General features: G+C 46.2%; 1 pseudogene; it reads left to right on the forward strand.

Moving 5' to 3' along the window:
* Positions 1-1,226: 1,226 nt before the first annotated feature.
* LOC146258477 (uncharacterized) lies at positions 1,227-7,197 on the forward strand (annotated as a pseudogene).
* Positions 7,198-8,112: the final 915 nt, after the last annotated feature.

Raw genomic sequence — 8,112 nt, forward strand, 5'->3', positions numbered from 1 at the left:
ATGTTGTTGCTATGACTGTGGCTATGCAAAGGAGAGCCAGAGACAGGGAAAATGCATTGTTAGGTGAAGCATCGGGTCAGGAGCAGCCAGCACAGAAACTACCAGAAAAGGTTGAAGGGTTACTTGGTGCTACAAGCACCACAGATGTGATTGATCCGGTAGGCCTAACTAAAGATGAACTAGCCCTGCTGACGAAATTGAGACAGTTGAGCAGCGACCCACGGCGAGAAATAGAGAGGGCAATCTCTAGAGGTCGGGGTTTTCAATCAGCTCGGGGTTCACGTAACTCAAGCAAAGAAAGAGAGCCCCATACATATCAAACACGCAAGACATGTAACACTGACCAGTTAGACCCTCCAGTGCCCATGTACCCTATGCAAGCTTATCCAGGTCCTGATGCATTACAGCCTGTGTACCTTTATCGCCCGTGGTCAGTGACTGAGCTGAGGGAGTTAGGTAAGGGTTTCCCTGACATAAGAGAAGACCCAGCAAAATTTATTAGAGAGCTGCAAATAACTATCAATGCACACAGACCTACTTTTCTAGATTTGAATCAATTGTTAGAGGTAGCACTCCAGCCTGGAGTGTTGAGAAAACTGAAAGCATTGATTCCTGATGAGGATAACGCAGAACTAGTTTGGCCTGCACCAAACGCTGAACTTGAAAATGCACCATATGAAGCACTTAAACGCCGTTTGATAGCTGTAATACCAAAAATGGGAGTTGGTGTTCTGGACTGGAATAAAGTGTATGATTGTAAACAGAGGAAAGACGAGGAACCTACAGACTACCTAGAAAGGCTTACTAAGATATTTGACAAACACTCTGGGTTTACTGCGGCCGCTTCCCCTGTGCCACTTTGTCATGTGTTCATGTGTGGTTTGCTCCCTGAACTCCAGGTAGAAGTTAAGAAACAAGTTCTGCATTGGGAGAACAAAACAGTTGATATGATTATGGATTATGCAAAGCATAATTTTACATTAATGCAGGCAAATGCAGGAAAGAAAGTTGAGAAACTAATGGCTTTGCAAATAAGCTCTTTAGAACAACAGGAAAAAGGATTCAAGGGTAAAGGTAAAGGTAAAGGAAAAGGGAGAAACTCGAAGGGGGGAGACAGACAGATGAAATGGGCAAGGATGTTTGTCGACGCTGCGGGAAGAAAGGTCACTGGGCCCACCAGTGCCCTGAGACGTATGCGCAGTTTGGTAAAAAGACCCAGCATTCGTATGGGATCCAGTCCCCTCCTAACCAACAGTATCGCCTTGAGTACAATGGGTTTTCACAGCCCCAGAATCACCACCCCCAACAGAGACAGTTGACTTGGCCTGATACTGAGCCGTTCGAGCCGCCGCAAGGTCAGAGACAGCAACAACAATAGGGAGGCCTAGGACTCGAAACATCAACATGTATGCCGGTAGTAACTGTGTCTAGTGATAATGAACCTATGATTACGTTGAAGGTGGAAGGCAGAGACCTTCCTTTTCTGATAGACACAGGAGCAACTAGATCTGTTATTGCAGCACAAAACTATCCAAATTTTCCAAAATCAAGACACACAGTCAATGCAGTGGGGGTATCTGGGATTCCTGTTCAAACAGTGGTTAGCAAGCCGTTAAGAGTTGATATTGGTCCATTGAGTGATGAGCATGCGTTTCTTTTAACTACGGGGTGTGAAGTAAATCTTTTGGGAAGGGATTTGTTGTGCAAACTGAATTGTGACATTAAATGCACTACTGATGGAGTGTTCTTATCTATTCCTCAGGAAAAGGAACACTTGGCCTATCACATTCTGTATTCCCACACAGATCCATTGGTGGACTGCAGAGATTGTTCAGAGCGTTCCACCACGGATGCAGCCTTATTAGCAGCAGTGCCCGAGCAGTTATGGGCTGAGCATGCAAATGATGTAGGACGCATTAAGAACGCTATCCCAGTAGTTATCACTGTAGATCCCAGAAAACCTTTGCCGAACAAACCACAGTATCCTATCAGTAAGGACGCAGAAAAGGGAATTGAGCCAGTAATTGCATCATTGTTAGCACAAGGAATCATTGTATGTTGTAAGAGCAAATGTAATACCCCAATTTACCCTTTGAAGAAGGCCAGTAAAAACACTTGGAGGTTTATTATGGATTTGCGAGCAGTCAACGCATGTGTTATCCCAACACATCCTGTCGTGCCTAACCCTGTTACAATACTCAGCTGCATTCCAGTTGACACAACTCATTACTCAGTAATTGACTTATGTTGTGCCTTTTTCTCTGTTCCCATTGCAGAAGAGAGCCAGTATCTGTTTGCATTCACGTTTCGCCAGGTCCAGTATAAGTTTGCAGTTCTGCCACAGGGGTACACCGAATCACCTACGTTGTTTAGTCAAGCCTTACGAGAGGACCTCCAGGATGTCACCTTAGCAGCCGGCTCTACTCTGGTGCAGTATATTGATGACCTTTTGATATGTTCTAAGAACCTTGCCTCCTGCCAACAGGACACTATTGCTGTGCTACAGGCACTGGCTGAGAAGGGCCACAAGGCCTCAAAGGCAAAACTGCAGTTATGGTCCGAGGAGGTCAAGTATCTGGGCCATACACTCAAAGGTACAGAGCGGCTATTGACTCCTGATAGAGTGGAGGCCATCCGGTTGATACCGAAGCCTAGAACAGCAAAACAACTAAAGTCTTTTCTAGGTTCAGCGGGGTATTGTCGTCAATGGATCCTTGATTATGCTTTGTTGGCTAGACCTCTCCTTGATTTAATGAAGGGCCAGGTTGATACTCATTTGTTGTGGAACACTGAAGCTGATAAATCATTTGTATCTCTCAAACAGGCCTTGGCCCAGGCGCCAGCCCTCGGTCTGCCGGACTACACCAAGCCATTCACACTGTACTGCCACGAGGCCAAAGGGTTTGCCCAGGGTGTACTGACCCAGCAGCATGGTAATCTTAGGAGGCCTATCGCCTATGTGAGTTCGTCTTTAGATACTGTGGCAGCAGGTTTTCCCCCGTGCTTACGAGCAGTCTGTGCTGCGGCAACATGTGTGGAAGCAACTTCAGATATAGTGCTGGGGTCGCCCTTGGCAGTGATGGTTCCTCACGCAGTAAGTGCTCTTCTGTTACGCACCAAAACTCAACACCTGTCAGCCACCAGAGCTACAAAGTATGAACTGATTTTGTTGACTCAAAGTAACATTACAATCCATAGATGCTCCCCGTTAAATCCAGCTTCATTGTTGCCCACCCCTGATGATGGTGAACCACATGACTGTGAGATGGTTGTCGATAAAGTGCTAACACCCAGACCTGATTTGTTTGACAAACCTATGGAAAATGCTGAACTTGTGTTGTACGTAGATGGATCTTCGTCCCGAGCATGGGATGGCTCTCTAAACTCTGGATATGCGGTCTGCACGGACAGTGAGACATTCGAATCTGGTAAACTGTCTCCACAATGCACTGCACAGCAAGCCGAGTTGTTTGCTCTGACAAGGGCATGTTGTTTATCAGAAGGAAGGATCGTAAATATTTACACCGACTCAAGATATGGATTTGGAGTTACTCACGATTTTGGTGCCATATGGCGAGAAAGGGGTTTCATTAACTCCTCAGGTGGAGCAATCAAGAATGGAAAGATGATTGATAATTTGTTATCTGCAATACTACTACCGAGAAAGCTAGCTATTGTTAAGTGTGAGGCTCATACTAACAATACAGATGATGTTTCAAGAGGAAATGCTAAAGCTGATTTAGCAGCAAAGGCTGCGGCCAAATCCTCTGATGTGTCCCAGGTCTCTATTTTTTCTGTGTCTCAGCAACCGGAAACACACACTCCCTCTTTTCATGATGTGGCGGACCTTCAAGCCGCTGCTGATAACACTGAGAGGGATGGTTGGTTATCCGTAGGCTGTGTGAAAGATCCTACTTCAGCAGTGTGGAGCCACCCCGACGGCCGCGTGGTGGCGCCACGTGCATTGTTCCCTTGGTTGGCTCGCATGGCGCACGGCTGTGCCCATACGAGCAAGGGGGGTATGGTCTCAATAGTAAATACTGATTGGTTTGCACCTGGTTTTTCCACAAAGGCTGAGCAACATTGTGCTCAGTGTCATACCTGCCAGCAGCATAATCCCGGAAAGGGACCAAAGAGAAGAGACGCAGCCCACCCACCTCCAAGTGGTCCTTTTATGCATTTACAAATTGATTTTATTCAGATGAACAAGTGTTGTAATTTTGAGTATGTACTTGTAATTGTTGACATGTTTTCGAAATGGGTAGAAGCCTACCCATGTCGGAAAGCGGATGCTACCACGGTAGCCAAGATTCTCATGAGAGATGTGATCTGTAGATATGGGATCCCCACAAGACTGTCCAGTGATAGAGGTTCCCATTTCACAGGTCAGATTGTTCAGGAACTTTGTAAAGCGCTCCAGATCAACCAGCATTTCCACTGTCCCTACCACCCACAGTCTGCGGGGGCAGTGGAGAGGCAAAATGGAACTTTGAAAAACAAACTAGCCAAGATATGTGAAGAGACTGGCCTAAAATGGCCTGATGCACTCCCACTAGCTCTTATGGCCATGAGGTCCACTCCCCAAAGGAGGAATGGACTTTCTCCACACGAGATAGTTTTAGGGAGACCCATGAGATTGCCTGTCTCTCCCCCACTATCATTGAAACAGATGAATATCCACCAGATGGATGATACAATGTTAAACTTTTGTTACGCCCTAACTAGAGCAGCCAGGGTTGTGCATTCACAGGTGAAAGCTGCCCTGCCTGAACCTGCTGGGGAGCCATGTCATCCCTATCAACCGGGAGACTACGTGTATGTGAAAGTGCACAAACGGAGGACTGCCCTCTCACCGAGATGGACCGGTCCATACTTGGTTCTCTTGGTGACTCACACAGCGGTGAAAGTGGAGGGTCGTCCGACATGGATCCATGCGACACACTGCAAAACGGCCCCTCCACCGAACAACACGTTGGAGGGTCCCAACGGAGAGCAAGGGGCCAGTGGAGGAGCAGGTGCACCTCCAAATGGTGCCTGCTCCAACTTGCCATTTGTCTCATCCCCACTGGGCTGCTCCTTCGGGAGTACACCAAGGGGGATGGAGACCCGGTCGCAGCGGCTGATTCGGGAGCAGGTTCCAGTCCAGCGGACCGATTTGAGCCAGAACCAGGACCCTGCCGTCCAGCACTCCAATCCAGGGGCGCCGAGACGGAGGTCCCAAAGAGCACCCACCCGGAGGTGTTGAAGACGTCAAAAGGTGAGTCACATGTGGTGAAAGCCAGAGAGGGGCTGCTGTTGCTACCATGCCTCTCTCCCCCATGTGTGATTCATGAAGCAGATGAGAGCACCCAGACAGGAAACCAGAGAGAGGAGCCTGGAGAGGGGAAGACACTTTCAGTCTTCCTCCGGCCTCTACATGAAGCAGGTGACAGCACCCAGAACGGGAACGAGAGGATACTGAGGCAGAGGACCTCGGTTGTTTCAAGGAAACCGAGCCCGCTGCCTGAGCTACGACGAGAGATGATATCCACAGATAAACTGACGCACACACCTGACAGACATTTACTGATAACGGACGCACGAGTCCACAGATATCGCAGACATGAGCCACTACCAGAGTCAATATTACATGCTCCCAAAGAAACTGATTTGAACATTGACACCCATCACCTTGGAGTACACATGAAGACTGAATACTTCGCCAACACCTTCCTAAGAACCGCCAAAATGACTGCACGGAAAATGAGAGGAAATGGGTCTTGTTGGGTGTGTGGTATGATTCCCCAACATGCAGGAACCTATCCTTGGATAGCGGTCCCACTCTCTAAGGCAGATATGTGTGAGATCTGGAGTTGGCAGTGTATCGGGTTGAATGTGAAAAATGTTACTGTACACAAGCGACACATTCCTAAAGGAGTTACCTATTCGCCCCCATTGTGGTTAGCCTATGCTCCACAGGCGTGGTTATGTGTGACTCATAACGGGACAGGGAGGGCATTGGGGAACAGCACGTGTAATCATACTGTGTCGACATATGCTTATACAAAGTTGTCTGATTTGCCTGTTAAAGGTGGACCGATAAGTATTACAACAGATCCATTTGGGGTTCCTCATGCAGCTAACAATGGCACCATGTGGCTATGTGGTAACAGGGCTTATTATTTTCTGCCAGCCAACTGGTCAGGAACATGTTACCTTGGGTTTATTGTAGGAGCCCTCAGACCTGTAGATGGGTTGCCCCTGCACCCCTTGCCAAAACATTGGTGGCACCGCCACAAGAGAAGTATTGTTAATGCAGATGCTAAGAAGCTGGGATCACATCACTTGGAATCAATAGTGCACAACCACTTTTCACGTTTCTCAGCTGCCATTCTCCCTGCGTATGGTATTATCACTGCCTTTAGAGATATTAGGAGCTTAGCAGTAGGGTTGGAGTCCATTGGTAATGAGACAGCCGACGCCTTAACTGCGGTTGCTTATGAGATGAAGGCTATGAGACAAGTAGTGCTGCAGAACCGGATGGCACTGGATTATCTGTTGTCAGCTCAGGGAGGTACATGTGCTGTGATAGGTCATGACTGTTGTACTTTTATCCCAGATGAATCTGCTAATATCACAAATATGGCTGCGCACATTAAAGAGATCATTTCCGATTTGGGGGAACCTGAACCTTGGAATTTTGCTGATTGGCTGACCTCCTCTGTGGGGGGTTTCTTTTCGACTATCATTCAAATGGGAATCACTGGATTGGGCATGTTAATCGTTGTTGTGCTGATTGTGGTTTGTGCTTGGAAGATGTGTACTGCCTGCTGTGTACAGTGCTGTGCAGTGGGCTCTCGGAAGGCTGCCAGTAAGATTATGGTAGCCCAAATCAAGCCACAGACAAAAGCAAGCAAGACTGATGATTACTTTATTGCCCTGGGAATGATTGAAATGTCTGATATTTAATCTCAAGTACCAAGTGTCTACTTTGCCATTGTAATAAAGATGGCCATTTGGCTCCTTTCTATGTTCCAACTGATATACAATGCTGTATGCAATGTGAATAGATCTGTCCTTGACCACAGATTAGTTAACAATAATTAAAGGTGGTTACTTTATTACTTTAATACTGTTTGAAATACTCTGAATTTAATGAACAGTGTTTGATCGATACCCTGCTGTGTTGAGCTCAAGAGAGCATGACCAGGGGGTATGTCCAGCAGAGAAATATGCCTATGTTTCTAGAATCATTGATGAACTGTCATTATGCTGTTCACGTCATTGATTTTGTTTTACCTATGATTGGGTACTACGTAATACTTTTAAATCCTATAATCATGTATGCTGCGTTGGGTAGTAACAGATACGGTATTGTTTGATTGTTAAGGTTTTGAAATGTTATAAAACTTATGAAATGTAAGGCACCATAGCAGGCCCCAGATAAACAGTTGTTGTGTTGACGTTAAACGTCAAAAGGGGGGGACTGTGGAAGAAATTGCGATTTCCTGTGTGCTTACATTATTCACTAATCAATAGAACTAGTCATTGGATACTAGTTAGTATGTTCTCATGTAAGCTTGCTATTAATAAGAGTAGATTGTGTCTATGTGTCAGGGTTAATAGATGTTCGGGGTCAGGAGAAAGTGCTGGCTAAATGTTCCTTGTTATGGCTACAAGGAGAGCTCCAACTATGAACTCTCTAGGCTGAGTGGTCATGTGTTGGGAGCTGTGAATCTTTTCCTCTGAGACTGTTGTAACGTCATTACTGCCTGACTGTCACTATCTTTGTTTACATTCTTGTGCCCTATAAAAGATGGTCCTCCAGCCTTCAGGGCTGAGAGAGACATGATTGAGACCTAAGCCTGGTGTTGTGTTGTCATTTATGGTCAGAGGTCCGATTTTCTCTCTCCCAATCTGCAGATTGATAATACTTATTGAAATCCAGAACTCAACTGAACTTAGTCACTCCGTTTATGAAGAGACGGACAAAACACTTTCTTCATCAGTAGCTATATATAAGCTATGTTCGATTCTATCATCTGCAGCGTAAATAGAAGAAACGAGTGCTATGGGCTTTGTTACAATTACCTAAATTATCCACTATGGAATATCCTGAAAGAATAGTTTTAT

This window comes from Hypomesus nipponensis, chromosome 14 (genome assembly GCF_054491055.1).
Source record: "Hypomesus nipponensis isolate SF chromosome 14, ASM5449105v1, whole genome shotgun sequence".
Lineage (NCBI taxonomy): Eukaryota > Metazoa > Chordata > Actinopteri > Osmeriformes > Osmeridae > Hypomesus > Hypomesus nipponensis.